This window comes from Uloborus diversus, chromosome 4 (assembly GCF_026930045.1).
Source record: "Uloborus diversus isolate 005 chromosome 4, Udiv.v.3.1, whole genome shotgun sequence".
NCBI lineage: Eukaryota > Metazoa > Arthropoda > Arachnida > Araneae > Uloboridae > Uloborus > Uloborus diversus.
In genome coordinates, this window is record NC_072734.1 from 33,494,762 (window position 1) to 33,515,199 (window position 20,438).

Sequence of the window (20,438 nt, forward strand, 5' to 3'; positions counted from 1 at the left end):
TTGAACATATTTTTAGAAAGTCTCCTCTGACGACGCAAAATGGGGAACACGCAGCATTACCAAGTCCATTAGAACTGGGGACAGCAAATGAACTTGGAATCGATTGGGAAGCAACCGGAAAATGGCGAAGCGTATACGTAATGAATTTCGCATTGAGTCCCACGTTAATGAGGAATTAATGACCTAGACCTAAATGCGGTATCCGCTATGTCTATATGAAACGCTCTTGATGTACTGTGTTGATTTCAAAAACATGGAAGCTTCGGCCCTCTCTGATAGCGACGCTACGTGATTAAACTACCTCAGATAGCGATAGCACGCACGGTACTGTATCTTGGAACGTACAATTAAGGTTTTAAATGTTGGATTAGAAATGTAAAAGAAATCACGGTTGTAAATTGAGTAGAAAAAGACGGGAACAGTAAATGTTAAATTAACATTTACTGTTCCCATCCCCCAGAAATTTAAAACATTTCTTTCTGCCAGTTTCATAACCACAAATATATCCCCCTGACTTGTTCAAACCAGCACTTTTTTAATACGATTTTAATCATTTTTGAACTTAAACACTTGTCGCCAGGACAAACATTTCGAGTTTTTTTTTAGGGTGTGGAGGCAACATGGTATACGTACACTTAATGCTTAGTATATCAGAAAAAACCACATCCACTTGCATGTAAATTTACTAAAATTTCAAAGCCCAGGTAGAAATTGACCCCCTTAAATGATGGAACTGCTTGTACTTTCTTTTAAAAAACTTTGAACCACAACATTTGTAAGAGCTTTCAGGACACTTATTTGGTTCAGCGCATATTTATAATACTTTTGGTAACGCATTCGAGAACACCTTTCGGACACAGACACATGTCCTTTCTTTTAGAACACTTTTTGCATTATTTATGGAACACTCATGCTGTTATACCAGTTGCTGTTAATTTTGCAGTAATCTCTTGCAGGAGAGCTATCAACTGACGTTCAGCATTGGACGGTATTCTACCATGAAAGGTCATCCATTTTGACAGCTTTCGTGACACCAGCTGACAGCAATTCACAGCAACAAAATTTAGTATAATATTGAGAGATCATATTGACTGATAGTTAAGAAAAAATCTGTTTAACTTACATTAGTACGAAAGACGCGGTGAATTCATAATTGGGTCAGATATTCTTGCTATATGTTCTCAAACGTGTTCCCAAGTTTGAATTTGACAAATATCCTAAGCGGGATACATTTGGAACACACGGAGAAAATTTCAGTACACTTTCTTTTTAACGGAATACATTCAAAACATGTTTTAGTGCAATTCTGGAATTTCATTCTGGACTCATGTCCTTAGTGTACCAACTGGAAGACATTTTAGCCTACCTTCCCAGTATAGATCGAATAAAGAAGAAACATAAAGAAGACTTAATGCCAAAGAATTTAAAAAGTCAAAAATAAATAAAATATTTTAAAAAATATGAAAAAAAAAAGGAAAATTGGGTATTTAGATGGAGAAAATGTATGATGGTCGGTCTGTCTGTCTGCCCCCCTTCCTCCCCCCGCAAACAACTTTTGGATGAATAGGCTGATTTGAACCAACTTATTTTTTATTCAAAAATTCTCCTCAATTACACCTTATTCCCATATTTCACTTTTTGATCTGAAAAATTTGCCATTCAATTTAGAACAGTTCAAATCTTTTAACCTTAGTAATGCCTACGGAAAAACTAAAAGTCAAAATAGATTCCGAACTAAAAGGTGGATTTTCTTCAAACAAACTATGTGGGAAGTAGCTTTTGATAATCGACTCCAAACTTTGACTCCTATAGTTTTAGAGCCGTTGACTCCGACTCTGACTCCTGTATCCCAAAGTTAATCCGACTCGGACTCTGACTTCTTAACTTGCACAAAAAAATTGGAAATGGAGGGGAAAATGACTTCGACTCTTGCAATTGTAAAGCCAGTGACTCCGACTCCAACTCATTTATCCGAAAATAGTCCGACACTGACTCCGTAAACATTGACAGAGTTACAGACTTTCAGGGAAAATGCCTGACTCCGACTTCGAGTCCTATAATTCAAAACCTTCAAATCCTGACTCATTTGCCCCAAAATCAGATCAACTCTGACTCTGTAGCTCTGTTTTGTTTTATGAAATAATTATTGTTGATATGATTTGCTGTAATTTCCATTCTAAAGTTTTAGTTCATGTACTCTAGTTTTGGCAGCGGCTAATGACGCAAAGATCAGAGTCTTTTATGTTTTAACATGAAAAGCTGCGCAGACGATTTGTTATTCATTCATTTATTTTATTTTTTTTATAATAAAAAATTTTTTCTTTAAGTTTATATTTTATTGTTTTTTTTTTAATATAGCTATTTATTAATTTTTGGAGGGTTTTTTTTATTTTTGCAGTAGGAAATGCCAAAATTTTTTTATTTATTAAATGTATTTATTTTAATACGCTTATTATTATCATTTTTTTCTTCTTTTTGGACACGATAAAATTTTTTTGCTTCGAGGTAAAAAATATACTAGATGCTTTGTTTAAAAGGAGCTAATATTTTATTTTTCGTTTATTTATTTTTACGTATGTATCTTTTTAGATACGTGAGGCATATTTTGCTTCTAGATATTAGCTTAAAATGTTAAAGTGTTACGTTGGATGTAATGCGCAGTCTTGTCTAATTTAGAGAATATTAATTAGATACTAGAAATTCGATGTTAATATGAGGGAAAGCAGGCTCGTTTAGTTCTGGATGGACCTTTTTGTTCTTAACTAAAATGTTCTAAATGGGTTTCCAATGTGTACGGAGAATGTGTTGTGTTCAACTTCTCTATTTTTTTACTATCCCGTACATGTCGTCTACTGTCCCGTACTTGTTAATATTTCTGCTAGAGTGAAGCTAAAGATAAACTCCTAACTATTGTATAGTTATAAAAATACTTAATTTAAATAAATTTAATAAAACAAGTTTTTTGCTGCACTAGAAGCAAAAATGTCATCAAAAAGTATCTCGAAAATTCATCGTGTTGAATTGAATATTAAACAGTAAGACGAGAGGAAAATCAGAAATAAATACCTTTGTGAAGAAATGTAAAATTAAAAACAAGGTTCAATTGCACAAAGCTTGCAAATTGCAGAAAACACAGGTTTTGGTGTTGCAAGGGATGCCTTTTTCATACATCTTACCATCCATATGCTTACTACTTTTGCATTGAAAAAGGCTTTTTTTGTAACGCCGAAACACAGAAAGTCATTTAAATGAGCTTTCGTATTAAGATAATTCTACGGTAAAAAATATTTTGAACAAATATTGTTTCCTTTATTTTGTTAGTAACAATTAGCTCGATGTATGCAAAAACCAATTTAGTATCACATTTCGGTCAAATTAATGTCGGTCTTTGTAAAGATTTTTTTAAACTTTTTCAGCAATGAACTAAAACATTCTTTCCCTACTCTTTAACTTCAGCATTATCTTTGAGAGAGAAAAATCTACCAGGAAAAACGTTTTTCCAAGATAAAATACTCCTTTTTGAAGCATTTGTGTATCAATTACATTAAAAATAATAATAATAAAATAAGCTATTAGTTTTCAAAACGATTATTTCATTCTTTTCTTTTTTGAAAAATATATTCATTCATCTATTTTGGGGTTTGCTGAACCATTTGCTAGAACAAAAAAAAATATATATTTTTAAAATTAATATAATTTTCATTTTTATGAATAAAGTAGTTGTATTTATTTCTTAGAATATTTAAAATGTATTATATTAAAATATTGTGACGCATTGATTTCAAATATTTAGCAGGTTATTGATATAGACGAAATAAATCTTAAATCTCAACTAGGTTATTGAAAAATTAACATTCAAATTGAAATCATATTTTGACGATTTTTCAAAACATAGTTTGTAGTTTTCTTTAAACAAAATGAAGAACTGATTTATGTCATACCTTAAACACATGTCGTATAAAGCTGTTTGAAAACAATTATTGGCACATATTCCCCATAAGCCGTGATTCATATGTATTTTTTTTCCTGAAAAACATTTGTTCACACTTATGGAAACATAAGCTTTGTTAAATCCTTTCTTAAGTTTTTTCAGAGTTGCATTTAATTTATAATTAAAATTTTGATACATGTCTATTCATAATCATAGATTTTGATTCAAAACTACTCATTCAAAAAATAAAGACGTTTCTCATTTTTTTCGATTTCGTATTTTGTTGTATTGTACGTTTTAAATACTACAAGATGAGACATAAAAATGGTTTAATGCGTAAATTTGGGACATCTTATGAAAGCTGGGGAAGTATACCATTATAAAAAGGACATCCAATAAAAGGACGGGAAATTGTCAAATAGTAGATAGCAAACGTTCTTAGTTGTGGACTCATTTGCATTGTGAGAGCTGTTTTATTAGAAAAACATACTTTATAGGAACTAAACATTTTTCAATGTATGTGAAAATGAATTTTTCTCTTTCAAAGCAATGTAAACGGCTCTAAATCAAAGCACAGTTGATGAAATGAGTTTCCTGTAGGGTACTTGTTTTAAACTGCTTGGTTTGCTTAGTATTGTCTGTCGACATGACAATTTGGAAGAACTGGACATTTTAAAAACGGGCTTTTACATATTAATATCTAAAAAGAGATTAGTCCGTTTATTGGACAAACAATGCTAGATTAAAATAATCACTTATCCAACGCATTGCAGCACAAAACATGCAAATTATTGCAGACACGTGTTTCGGTGTTGCAGGGAATACCTTTTTTAATGTAAAGAAGTGTGATCTTCTGGATGAAAAGTCATCCGAGAAAAGCACAATTTTAATTTTTAGCACAAAGGTATTTATTCGTTATTTAATGCTAGACTGTTTTTTATGATATGCAGTTATTACCAGTAATTTTTATCTCTATGATCTTCAAAAAAGAAAAAAAAAACACTAGAAAGGAAACTATTAAAACCGTTACTAATACCGTTACTACTAATACCGTTATAAAAGCAAAGATCTTCACAAAAAAAAAAATGCTGACACGTGTTTCGTGGTCAAAGAGAAACCTATTTTTAGAGCAGAAATATATAAAAATATGAATGGAAAGACATCCATAAAAAACAGTTAAAACCTTTGAAAGGTATTTATAAGAATATTTTCTGTTTTTTTAAGAAAACGTATACTTATCAAAATTTTCTTTCAAAAATCCTAATATATCTCGATTAACACGTTACTATTTTTCCTATTGAGCAAGAAACTTGATAATTAGGAGTTTCTTTTCAGGTTTGTACACAAAGGTAAACCAATATATTTTACAGTCGAATTCTTTTGTATTCCATAAACAAAGCCCTCTCTGTCGGTTAAAATGACCCCAGTAATCCAATACTTAGTAGAATAAAAAGGTGAACAGTCAAAACACATCAACAAGTGGACAAACCGACAACCATTCGTTCATTATATAAACCTAATTTTGGTTTTATATTAACTTGGTTATAAAATATTTTACGTATTTTTCATCAATTTTTCTATTGTTAACGAGAGTTAAAAATACTTTTAATTAAAAAAAAAAAAAAAAAACTCTTACAGGAAATTGAACTGAAACCTAAAAAAGGGAATTTAAGTAGCAATATTATTAATAATAATAAAGTAATAATAATATACAGATAATAAATATATGCAATCAAGATGCTTGCATTAAAGCATTCTTTCTAGCGCAACTGTTTTTTTAATTGTGATTTTTTGGCATTTTCTTCATAAAATTCAATATTCGGTAATTTTGCGATACATATTTTATATTATCTAAAATTAAGCAAAAAAATAATTACCTGATACACAAAATAATAAAACTAAAGCTTTTTTACGACCAATCTTTTTCGTGATTTTTTAAAAATTATTTATTTAATTAATGATTATATTTCTCCTAATCATCTTTTTAGTAGTAGTTAAGATGACACCCATATGCTCATATTCAAGTTTTCTTTTCTTTTTTAATTTTATGCGCATGTTTTTCATTTATTTCTTTTATTTTATTACATCATTTTTTTCTTCATTGAAAACTTCGTTCCGGAGGTAAAAATAACTAGCTGATGTGTGCATCACATGACTTCCTTTTACTCCAATAATGTAATTTCCCCATTATTGGCAACTTTAATGTGATTCAGTTGTTTACTCTCTAAGTATCACCAACAGTGGCAAAATTGAAACATATTTAAAAAAAATCGCCAAATTTGGCGACCAGAAGACTGGCGATATATCGCCAAGTGTCCGACAAATTATAACACAACTTTAGTTTACATCGAAATTAACAATGATTTCCTATCAAAAAGGGGCAAAAGACCCCTTTAGGAACATCCGAATGCAACCGAAAGAGAAGGTGCACAACTAGACCCCACTAGGAGTCTGTGTACCAAATTTCAACTTTCTAGGACATACCGTTTTTGAGTTATGCGAGATACATACACACATACACACATACGCATACATACTTACATACGGACGTCACGAGAAAATTCGTTGTAAATAACTCTGGGGTCGTCAAAATGGATATTTCGAGTGTCTGTGCGTTCCTAGGCATATATCCACGTGTGATCGGGTCGAAAAAAAAACTCGACATTCATTCGAGAGTGATAAAAATGGAAATTAAGGTCGATTTTTGAGTGAATTTTTTTTCGCGAATACAATACTTCCTTTTTTTGAAAAAGGAAGTAAAAATGAAACAAAATCGACATAAATGCAGAGGGGCATAAAAAGACAATTATCAGCGTAGAGGAAAAAAAAAACCTTGTGTTGTTATTTATTTAGAGTAATTTACGGATGAAAATCAATTTTATCAGTTGTATATAAACAAGCATTGCATGAAATATTCTACAAATACACTACATCGATTTAATTCGACAACCATGGCAACAAAATTAATCAACTAAACCAACTCTTATAATTTGTTAACCTAAAACAAGAGTTCTTCTGCACATACTAGAATTTCGCCTTTCGTCTCGCATAATCATGTTATTGGTATGCAAAAATGAATGAAGGAGAAAACTAAAGACTAAAATGAAATTACTTTCTTTTGCTTGCTTGCATTTTATCAATACTGACAGCTTTTCCTTTTTCATTTTTATCTGATACGTTTCCCACATTTTGTGTTGGTAAAAAGTTCTTCGGAGATAACATTTGTTCAAAATAGAAAATCAAATTTGGGTTTAGGGCAGAAAAACTTAATATATTTTCAATGGGATGTTGCAAACTAAATATTTATTTTAATCATGCACGCTATCACCGAAATCGTAGCATTGTTTGATAGTCTTCCTCTTATGTCCTATAAACTAAGCATCGTTCTTTTTTTTTTTTTTTTTTGTGAAATAGCTTTAACGCATTTAAAATTGTATGGATACATTTAGCTTTAATTCTAAATAAACCAACAACATTTTGAATAAACAATACACAAAATATGAAGATAACTTTGTTTTTCACTTCCTTTTACAGAAAAAAGGAAGTATTGTATTCGTGGAAACATTTTCACTCAAAAATCGGCCTTAGTGCACACGTAGATAAGTGCTAAAGATCGTATAGACACCCGAAATATCTATTTTGACGATCCCCGAGTTAGCTACAACTAGTTTTCTTGTGACGTTCGTACGTACGTATGTATGCATGTGCGTATGTATGTCGCATAATTCAAGAACTGTATGTCCTAGAAAGTTGAAATTTGGTACGTGACTCTTAGTGGGGTCTAGTTGTGCACCTCAATAACAATCTTTAATTTCAATGCAAACTCAAGTAGTGTTATAATTTGACAAACACTTGGTGATATATCGCCAAGCTTTTGGTCGCCAAGTTTTGTCGCTAAATTGGCGATTTTTTTTAAATTTATTTTTTTAATCTGGTTTTATTTTTGGCCACTATGGGAGATATTTAGAGAGTCCATTGTATCACGCTAAAATTGCCAACATTGGAAAAATCGAACATTTGTGAGTGAAAAAAAAATGGATAGTTTATCTTTTTTTTTTTTTTGTATCATTTATAGTGCTAAGTGTAACTGTTTTTGAAAAAAAAAATGTTAAAACCGGGTCATTCTTGTGTACTAACCCCGTATATTATTCGAGAAAATGAAAATAGCTAGTATTGCCACATTGAGGAAATTTCATTAAAGGAGCCTTTCTAAATTTTGCAGCTTTGGAAGGAGTTTCTGTGTTTTCGTTTTTTTACTTCCTTTTATAAAAAAGGAAGTATTGTATTCGCAAAAAAAATGACTTAACTGAATGCTTTTTTTTTTTTTTTTTTTTGACCCGCGACCAAACGTGTATATATACCTAATAAACGTGCATAACAACGAAAACACACACGAAATATCCATTTAGAGGGTTTCCGAGTTAATTAGAACGAGTTTTCTCGTAATGTCTGTATGTACGTATGTATGTATGTGCGTATCTCGCAAAGCTCAAAAAAGGCATACCGTAGAATGTTGAAATTTGTTACGTAGACTCTTAGTGGGGTCTAGTTGTGCACCTCCCCTTTTGGTTGCATTCAGATTTTTCAAAAGGGGTCTTTTACACCTTTTTGGGGGAAAATCAATGTTAATATCAATGCAAACTCGTTCTGTTATAGTTCCGCGAACACTTGGCGATAGATCCCCAAGATTTTCGTCGCTAAGTTATTTCGACAACTCTGCAATGTATCGCCAAATTAGCTACAAATTTGGCGAAAAAGTTATTTAAATTTAAACCATTTATTCGTTTTTTTCATTAAATTAGTGAATTGAATATCATACTTGACTTTATCAAACATCATCCGGAAATGACGACACAGCGGCGCGGAAGGATAGCGCGTTATTCTCATAATAAGTAGAACGCAAGTTCAAATTTTCAAATTAGAGCAGATCTCAAAAATAAATAAATAAATAAATAAATAAATCCCAATTAAACTTTTAAAAAATAACTTACAAAGTAGAAGAGCAAATTTTAAATTATTAATATAATTTTTATTATTATTTGCTTTACTACGCATTGCTTAGTGCTTTTTTTAATATATATATATATATATATAATTTACATACTGTGAAAATATTTAAAGTGTTTCCTTTCTTATTACAATGCACTATTAGTATTAAGTGGATACGTCAGCTCGTTTTACTTGCTAAAGGAAATGATTGCTATTAATTATAAAAATAATTACATATTCAGTTCGGTATTTTTCACAGTAAGTGTTATTAACACTAGAAAGGTGGAGATGGCCTATGTGGTCCCTTGCATTGTTTGTTGTTCAATAAATCGAAAATTTCTGACTTGAACGCAATGGAACTTTCAGATTTTTTATAATACTAGCTGCGTGCCCGGCGTTGCACGGGCTACCTAAAAAATGTAAGAGCAGTCCAGTTGATGCTTTTGTAGTACACTGACACTAGTTTCTAACGCGTTAAGGAATAAATAAATGCGCGTAAAGCAAGGTTTGCAAAACACCAGTAAAACATATTTTTGCCAAAACACCTCATCAACGTTAATAATCGTTATCAATGATACAAGTTATGAGTACATTTTCAGTCAGCACAAAAGGGGAAAATATATGCATTATCAACTATAATCTTTACTCACGTTAAACTGAATTACATCTGATAGACTATATCGGAAATATTTATGCACAATAACAATCCGCTTTTTACATAAAATAGTCTACTACCCGGCGTTGCCCGGGTGTTTATTAATGCAGCATACCACTCAGATAAATATTTGGATGGATTCTATCCACATGGTCGTACAAGAATTACATCAATCCGTTTTCCAGATACAAACCCTCAAAGAACTCAAATAACTTGTAAATCACTCATTTACTTTACGACGTGCACGGTCCTCCTCGAAAATGAAAGTTATGTCATGTGACGCGTATTTAACAATCAGGCTTGAACAAAAAAAAAAAAAAAACAGCAAAATTTTGCTGCAGATTACGGCAAAATAATCGAAAAGTAAACAACTTAAACACCCTGATTACAGGAAAAGCCTTAAAACAAAAGCCTAATTTTATTTCTTTATATTCGAGAAAAAGAAATGGCAACAGATCTTTCATCTCAATGATTTTCTTCACGCTGTAAATTTTAATAAAAGCGTTCATCCTGAAAGTTGAGTTGAAGCACTGAATAATAATTTGAATGGAGGAAAGCCTTCGAAAAATATGGATTTTATTTTGAAATCTAAGAGTCATAATTAAAAGTTTTTAATTGATATCTCCGCTAATTATTATCGGAGAATTATGCTAAATAGCCAAACATGAAGACGGGAGGATTACGAATCCATCGATACCTGGTTCGATGGTCAGTTCACTGTCGTTCGGGAGAAGAAGCTTGGACATAGATAGATAGATAGATACTCAGATTTTATATGTATAAGATGACCCTATTTGAGTGTTTATTAATAATTTTGTTATCGGTCTCATAACCTTATACCTAAAAAGATTGGAGGGGTCACAGTGACGCCTGAAGTATCTTGCAACAAAAACAGAGCACATTTTCCTTTTTCATGCATACTATTGCACAAAAAAGTGCTATTCCCTCTAATTTCACCATTTTTTTTTCTATTTTTGAGAATGGAATTCCGAGTACCAAGTACTGCCGACTCCGGAAGATGCCGGACTGTAGGAATTGTTCTTCAAAAGATAAACTAACATTTTTCAATTTAGTGTTTAGGGAAAGCATCACGGAAATTTTCATGGAGTCAGTTCCATTTTTCTCATTACAGGAGACGTGTGCGACATGTGGACTCACTCAGGAAGAAACCAAAAAAATCAGGATAGGGCATCACTTACCCCTTCAGTCTTTCTAGATATACGGCAAATTTCAATCTTTCTATTGTTAAACTATGTGAAAAATTTGGTAATTTATTTCCAGAATAATTGACATTTGTATACATATTAGGAGTCTTAATTATCAGAAGCAGTATTTCGATTTGTGATATTATGTACCCCAACTACTGCTTAGTTTCTCAGAATTTCGCACCTCGAAGCGATTTTTCGAAAATTCGATTTTATTCTTTTTCGATTTCAATTTTAAGAACCTTTTCCGGAGCAAAATTAACGTAAGATGGACGAGTAAATTGCGAAATTATCATGACGTGGAATGGGAGAAAGAATGAACATTTACAATTGGCGAGAAATTCGTCATCCATTATTTGTAAATATACTGGCGAACCGAATGACTTTTTAATTTTCAACTACGAGCAAAGCCGTGCGGGTACCACTAGTAAAACATAAGTCTGCTTATTTTATACGGTGTTTTGCTTGTTACCGATGCACCTGGATTATTGCTTTTCCGGATTGTCTTTGGCCCCTCTTACTCCGAATAAACAAGATTGTAGTGTATCCTTGGAAAAATATTTTTGTCGGATTTTAACAAGAAGCTAAAAAAAAAAAAATTAAAAATAAAAGGTTTTTAAAATATCTGACACTAAGGAAAGAACATAGTAAAAATCGAATTAAAATTACATTGTGAAATCATCAATAGCTTAAAAGTAATTATTTTAAATGTTACTCTGCAAAAATACTTCTAAAACACCAGCCTTTATTCTTAGCCCACTTGTAAAGGAAATGGAAAACTTTATCATTTCTTTTCTGATACAGTAGCACTCTTATTGCTACTTTCACATAGAATCTAAATGGGCTTTTTCCGTAACTTGACTCTTAGTCGATAATTTCGTGGAGCTAACAATGACTTGTGAACAACTTTCTCTTTGAAAAGATCTTATTATTTCCTCTTTAAGTTGAAAAAAGAAATATTATAAAAACGTTGAGAATAACGGGAATTTAAGTACAAGTTTGCGTGATGCACATCAATAACTTCTGGACGGTATTCGCAGATAAAAGGGCTACGTTGGCAAGCTATGAAATTACTGTTGCTAAATTTAATTTGAAATTGGCTGATTCTTCATATTCATTTTTTGCTTTTGAAAGAAGTTGGATCCAATAGATTTATTTTACGAACGTGTGTTTTCCCCTTCTTTTTTTTTTCAATGGTAGCCCTTGGAAATATCTTAAGTTCTTGCTTCTTGTAATGCATCATTTTTTAGACGATACATTATATGCTTTTGAAGCTACGTATACTGTTAATGTCATGTTAGGAGCCTGCGTGAACTGAAATAAATTACATAAAAACGCGTCTCGTTGGTCAAGCGTTTCAATTCTCAAAATTTATCATTTTTATGTACATTTAATATATTTTTAGTAATCTAAATCGAATACAACCAGTTTTAACTCTACAGGATTTACTATACCACAGATAATTGTATTGTTATAAATGATTAATAAATGTTGAATTTAGTAAAAAAATCATAATTTTTGCTAGAAGTACACATTGAAAACAGTCAAATTACAACTATGAAGCTAGTAGAACGAGTTTCATATTTATAATGACAAAAAAGTTTCTCACTCAGTTTTTTTCATAAATGAAATTTCTTCAATATGACAAAGTAGCTGACAGTTTTAACCTATACTTGTTATAAAACTATATACTAGAGTGAAAGTGGTTTTCATTGAGTTGTGCTGTACTAATAACATAAGTAATTTCTATGATCATTGAAATCAAACAATGTATATAAAACAAAATTGGAAGTATCTAGAGGGTTAGATCCAAAGACTTGCGTTTGGTTTGAAAATGATCTCTGCTTTCTAGTCTATGTGAAAAGATTTCTCACTGATAGCCAATGAGAGAGCTCGCTTTAAAACGTCTGTGGGATCCCGTTAACATTCATGATAGAACGGGAGTGGGGACCCGCAGTTGTTATGGAAACCAATAACCTATTTTAAATCCCTTTTAGCTTGCTCTTCATTTTTTGTTTTCTTCCATCTCGACTTTCCATTTTCAATATCTATTATAGTAGGCACATTTCTTCGATTTAGAAGTACTTCAGATGATGAAAAACAACATTGAATTTCTCGTTTAAAAAGGTTGTTTTGTATGAACCTTCCAGCATTTGTTCATAACGCGAAATCAGTGCATGGCATATTTGAAGGTGGCTACGTTCGATACGTATGTAGCTTTTTGTAGCAGCGTAAAATCAAGTTTGAAAGTTAACCGTTGTCTTGATTTCCGGATACCAAGTTTTCTCGAAAATGAAAGAAACTACTTTCTTGGATATTTTTTTTGTTAGCGAATAGCGCTAGAAACCCCGAAAAACAAGATATATACACACTGTTCAAAATTCAGGAAGATTTTCTGGTAATCGTTACTGTAAAACGGAGGACTTAACGTATCGCTGATTTTTACGGTAATTTATACCTGAAAAATAAGCGATCCCCGCTCCAATTGGTTGCTGTGGCCTACCAAGGAAACCGTAAAATTTTACAGTAACATTTGATTTTTACGGTAATAGTTACTGGCAACATGGATGCCAATAACAATTACCGTAAATTTTCCGGAAATTTTTTTAACAGTGCAGTTAATTTGGGCATACAAATTAGGATAGTATGTTCTCAATATGAAATTACTGAAATCTTAATTCAGATTGTTATTTTGACTTAAGGAAAACTGTTCAAAAAGGGGTGATACCACAAACTTCGTCTCTCTTTCTCTCTCTCTTTTTGGATTACTGTAGTCAGAAGAAAAAAAAATCCGTTCTTTAGAAATTGTATTGCCTTAATAACCATCTGTTGATACGTTAGATATTGACTATAAAAATACTTAAATCGATATAAGTAACTGATGCTAACCAGGTGCTCCCCAGACAAACATCTTCGGAAATGGGAAATTATAATTTGCCAATTAAAATTCCGAATTTTAGCGAATGATAAAATATGAGCATGCACACACACCTTCATCTAATAAGAGACACTAAACATCATAATAACCATTTTTCTGTGACAATTTTACAATGCTGTCTTGAAATTCGTCAAGTCGTCACTAAAATTTGTCAAATGCTGAAACTTTTTGGTGAAGTCACATGACCTTTGTGACCTCCCATCGCGAACCCTATGACCCTAGCTATAAACACTGATAGATGTCACCATTTAGGGAAAGACAGCCTATATTGCACCCCCTAAGAACAAGAGGCTCGTTTCGCTAAATGTGAAGCGAAACTAAAATAAAAAATAGATCATCTGAAGCCAAATTTAATTAGGAACCGCCATAGGTACTTACATTTTCTGTAAATATGACGATGATTTTTTTAAGTACTATTTTTGACAATGTTGCAAAAGTCCAGTTTAGGAATATATGCGCCTAAATTGAACCATGCGCTTCCTTAATTGGACCGTAACAGTAAATGATATATGCATTTGAACTGTACAGTCTTTTTTTACAGGATTTGCAATTTCCTTTGCTTTCGGCTAACTTTGCGCAGTGTTGATGAACCCACTGATGGCATTTCATACTCTAAATCATGCTTTGCACTTTATGTCAATGGCAAATATTGCAAGTCTAGTTGTTTTGTGCGGTTTCATGCTTTTTCTTTTGCGGCTTTTTCTGTTCTGTGTCCTTTTCTATGGTGAGGACGTTAGACCCTTTGGCGAAGTAGGTTTCCTTCTTCTGCCTTCCATTTTTTATGCAAAGGTAACGTGTGTGCCACCTCAACAAAATCATCAATAGAACCGACGATCATAACTTGATGAGAACTAACCACTAATTCCTCGGAAATTGTATTAATTGTATCCGTACATTGTTCTTGTGCGTCTTGAACAGGTGACACCGAATATGTAGCATGTTTACTTTAGTAGTCTCATCTGGACTACAAACTTAAGACTTGGTTGCTGCAAAGTCGCTGTCATTAAGCACTATTATACCAACAGGTCCAAATCCTGTTCTAAAGAACCCATTCACAAAATATTGGGTACGCTTGCAGTTTGTTTATAAGAGTCACCTTAGAGTTATCTTACTTTATATTGTTTAATGGACTTCATTGGATGTTCTTGCATCCACGTATCACAGGGCTCGATTGAAATATGTGGACAGAGGCTTGAAAAAGACCACGTCTAAGGACTATAAACGAAGCTTAGTGCTGGAGGAGGAAGTATTATTACACCGTTATCATTAGCCAAGGTTATAGCATAGCCCCATATCATAATTCCTACAAACAGTTAAGAATCTTTCCATTATTTTTCCCGCCTAAGAACCACACTTTCCCTTTTAGACATCTTCTAATACCAAGAATGATAGATATTAACGTAGCTTGTAATTAATAAAGAAGTCAGCTAAAAAAAAGTTAACGAGCACAAATTTCAGTCAAATTAAAAAAAAAAGAATTTAAACTGAAATAGAAGAAACTGAACAAAACTGAAATAGATGATCCTTTCTAAAAAGAAAGGAGGGAAAAAAAATCTAATTTATGAGATTGAAACGTCTAAGCAATTTACTTAATAAAAACAAGTGTGAATGCTTATAAGCCTTAAAATTTATATTTTAATTTTTCCTAAATGCGCATTTAAATCTCACCACTAAATTATTTTATATAAATTTTTTTTAAAGTTTGTTTGAATTTCATGTTCTTAAACTTGACTACCGGTCCTTGTAATTAATAAAATAACCAGTCAACAAGTAACGTGAACAAGCACAAATTTCAGTCTAATTGAAAAACTATATTTAACAAAACTGAAATTGAAGCTTATCGGATTAACACCTAGTTTTATAGGGGGGGGGGGCAGCTTCTAGAAAGTGTGCTTGGAAAAAAAAGTCAAAATAAATTTCCTGAATTAGTGTTAAAATATGCCCAAAATAATCCTAAAAAAATTATAAATTACACTAATCACTTATTTGATAACGTAGTAAGTAAAAAAGCTTGCTTAATTACATATTCTTAAATTGGACCACCGGTCCGAAATAGGAAAATATTTTCGGTCCAATAAAGGAAAACACGCCATTTTTTATTGTTTTATATATACCTTGTCAACAATTTTCCCAATCGTGCATGTAAATACTACGCTGTAATCCCCATTAAATACTGTTTATTATACTATAAAAGCAATTTTCTCAGTTCACAAATTTTAGTATTATTCTACTAGATACATGTTCTCAAAATAAGATCGAACACGTTTCCAACACAAATCGCTTTGTAACTCAAGCTATGCAGATTGAATTGTGACGAAACTTCATCCTCAAAGGTTTCAGACACAAATCTTGGTATTTTCACCGGCAGATTGCAGCACAGAACTCTGCGCAAGATTTTAAGCCCCCGGTTCAATTTAAGCAGTGGTCCAATATAAGCGGTCTTCCCTACGTTGGATATTGTGTTTTATTAGATTTCTTGTTTTGTGACGAAATTTACGTTTTACTATGCTTTGTACATCAATCTGCCGCCCGCCTTGTGTATTGCAGCTCAGAGGAGTCTGACTGCGATGGGGTGGTTCTGGGCTCGAATCCCGGCTCAGCCATCGATGTACTTTCTTTCTCCTGTATTTTTCCTTTTGTTGTGCGAATGTGTTGTTATGCTGTGAATGATTGGACTTCACAACAAATTACGGTACAGTTGAAAAATGAAGCAGCGCACCTCAAATTGTGAGCCTAGCTTGTACAAGACGACAAAAAAAAAAAAAAAAAAAAAAAAACAGCTCTAAAATGTATAGTTATCTTATACCTACTTTGTTTTCGAAATGGAGGGGCGATTTTTTTTTTTTTTTTTAATTTTTCACTTTGGTAGTTGTAAGGATTTGGACATTTATGTCAAAAGATAATGACAATATTATATTGGAATTTTTACTCGAAATCTTTGATAAAAGGATAAAATAAAAAAAAATATCTTTCTTGAAACAACATTCAAGAGAAAAAGAGCTAAAGAGGAAATAATAACCTTTTCTAGGACTTCCAGCTCTGATTTACATAATATCTTTTTTTTCTTTTAGTGGGAGTAGGTGATGTGGGTGAATAGATTTTCTGTAATGGCTGGTGAGCTAGATTTAAAGATTTCGAAAGAAGTACCACTAACATTTAAAATAGACTAGAGAAAATTCCACCACTGGTAACCATGGCAACGGACACTCTATTCTGGAATCCTTTTAAGGCTCCTTTAGCCTTTTATTTTTGTTAGTCCAAGGGGTTTTTAGTTCTTATCCTCTTACACGGGTCTTTCCTTTCTATCCACGACTTTAAAGTACTTTCAAGTTCAACAAGATCCTATGAAAAAGAAAATTGTAAGTTACCTACCGAGTGATTTGTCAATATTGGTCCAATCAGGGAAGTACTTCAAAGTAAGTTTAAGAACATCCGTCTCAAGAATTAAAACTTAGATTAAATTTTGTGCTCTAACATTTACGGGAAAAGAAAAAACTGCTTTCTTCCAAGAAAGTTGTGTGAAAATATTTGAATTGTTAATTTTATAAATATTAAAGTTGAATTAGTATTAAGGGAAAACAAAACATGTATTATATTACGAACTAGTGGTACCCGCACGGCTTTGCCCGTAATAGAAAAATTAAGAGGTATTTTGGTTCACCTGTATATTTAAATAATGTATGGTGAATTTTCTCGTCGATTGGCTTGTGCCCATGTTACGGTTCCACGTTATGATAATTTTGCAATTTACTCGTCCATCTTATGATAGTTTTGATCTTAAAATTGGAATAGAAAAAAAAACCACATCGAATTTTCGAAAACTTGCCCACCCCAATGATACAAACTAACTTTGTGCCAAATTTCATGAAAATCGGTCGAACGGTCTAGGCGCTATGCACGTCACGGAGATCCAGACATCCAGACATCCTCCGGACATCCAGACATCTTCCCGACATCCAGACATCCTCTTGACATCCAGACAGAGAGACTTTCAGCTTTATTATTAGTAAAGAAAAAAAAATGAAATATATTTAGCTCTTAATGCTAAATACTTTAACAAATGCTGGATAAATGCCAGATAAAGCTAACTATTTAAGAACTGTTATGAAACATATATGCCCCCATAATCTCTAGTTTATATTAACAATTATCGGATTCCAAAAAAGAAAGTGATAATTACAATTTTGTTCGTGTTATCGAGATATCGGAACCTTAATGTCAGCTTAAAAAAATATTTTTGGAAAAAAATATATATAGGAGCCAACTTTTTGTTGAAACTTCAATATTCTACTTCAGAACCCTAAAGGTTAAACTAGTACAGTTTAACAGAAATAACAAACTTCCATGCAGCATCCTATGTATATGTTACTGTTAAAGTATGAAATCCGTTATTTTATCGAATACCTTGTTATTTCATGGAATAACTGATCGTGGAATAACTGATTATAAACTATTCCAAAACCCAGTGTGTCAAAAAAAAAAAAAAAAAAATCTTTTTGTTTTAGAAATAATGTTATTTGTAACTCCAAGTGTCATTTTAGTAATCCTTGTTGTAACAAATGAGTTAATGGTACGTTTCCATAAATACCATTTATATGCTGAATAAATTAGATAAATCTCTTCTTTTTCATTTAAACTTTAATTAATTTATAGAATACCTACTTATTTCAAAGAATAACTAGTTAAAGTGTCAAATTAATAACATATTACACACTTTAACGGACACGATCAGTTATTGCATGGAATAACTAGGTATTCGATAAAATAACTGCATTATATAATTTAACGGTAATATTTACACTGGATAATTCAGTGTCGTTTGAACCAAATCTGTAAATTGAATTACCGAATATCTTTTTTTTAAAAAGGTATTTTCTATTTATTCAGTTTAATTATGAATCATGCAGAGATTACTACTTTTATAAAACTCATTTTAGAACTCATTGTTAAAACTTAAATAAGAGACAAGGGATGTAATGTATGATTTCTCAAAAATCATACTAGTATAAAATCGAGAGAAAGCCATTCTACTCCATCTCACCCCTCTAAATCTTAAGAAACCGGGCATAAAGTGGTAAAAAAGATTAAAATCATCAATTGTAACCCGTCGCAAGCAGCAACAAAATTCACAAAACTGTCAAGAAACTGTGGAAAGACATTTGTGATGGGTTGGTAAAGTCAGTGCTCCCAGCAGGATTTTTCACCAACACAACGCATTGATGCTCATTTCCTATTGTGAAAAGGAATGGAGTGCATCTCAGAATATCAGTGTGATGAGCTGGTGAGCACTCCGCTCAAACCTTACTCCATTACAGAACATCTGGAAATCAGAGCTCCAATAGACTAATGGCTAGAGCCTTGGGCTTCCAATCGAGTGGCCTTGGGTTCGAGTCCCAGTCGGAACGAAATTCTTCAATGCATATATTTTTTAAAGGGCCCGTGGTAGCCCGATCGGTAGACTGTCGGATTCGAGGCCGGAGGGTCCTGAGTTCGAACCTCGATGGTCGAAGATCCACCGTCGTCATTAAAGGGGATTAGGTGACGATAAATATGCTCGAGGTCTCAATGTCCTCCAAGTGAAACAATACCTCTGGGGGTGCTTGCACCAGGTATCTATTAGCTCCTGGTCTAGTTCTAAATTCTCATTAACTGTTCGATCCGGTGATCGTGCTGCCATCCATCGGTGAAAAAATAATGGAGGCAAGGCACTTAGTATGCAGTCCTCGACATAAATACAGTTGTAGTCAGTTGTGTCTCGGAATCGAAATCGAAATCGAAATCTGGAAATCATCTCAAGCGACTCCTTTATAAATAGGAAGCAATATTCTGCCTCGGGCTGGTAAAGGGCAGCGACTGATTTTTTTTTTTTTTTTTTTTGCATTTTTTTCATATATTATACGTAACCCTTATCTCAGCAAAAACAACCCTGTTGTAAAAATTTCCCCGCCATGAAAACCTTTAACTCATCTTCGCAAAAAAAGAAAGCCTTCATCCTAAACCAAAAAAAAAAAAAAAAAAAAAAACCTCAGCCTTAAAAAGTCATGATATCTAGTTTGCCCGCCAAGTATCTGCCAAACCATCATCCTCCCTGTTATCCTCTTTCATCACACCTACTTCCGTTAAATCCTCCTCCCACCTTCAACTCCTCAGAAATATGGATAGATCCTTTAAATTGTTTATCTTGTTTGGTTAGAAGCTTTTCTAGTTGAGGTGGTTGCTTGGCGAGCAAAAAGCTTCCCGCCAAACTAGATAAACTGATTGATTGATTATTCAACATTTTGATGGATTACTCAACATTTTCATGAAGTTTTTTTTTTTTTTTTTAATGTTTTATAACTTGCGATTTATATCAATTTAGCTTTTATTTAATGACTTCTTTTCTTAAATCGCGGATTATTTTACGTTTTATGGGATAATTTTAATTGTTGGGTGATTTATCTTTCTTTTGATAGAACTCTTTGTCTTGTTTAATACCTAGTTTTGTTTAAATGTGCACTAAAAAGACAAAATAACGTATGGTATGTCCAAGCTAAAAAAAAAGTCTTTAAATATTTTAAATTTGAATGAGTCAGAAGATGTATGCAACTGTACTCTACGTCAAATCGCGGATATCACAAATTTGCCACAGCGACTGCGTATGCGCGTGGACTTAGCTCATTTCAAAAGTATTGCTTAAATTAATTGCAAAAACTTTGTCTGTTAACAAATTACTGCAAAACA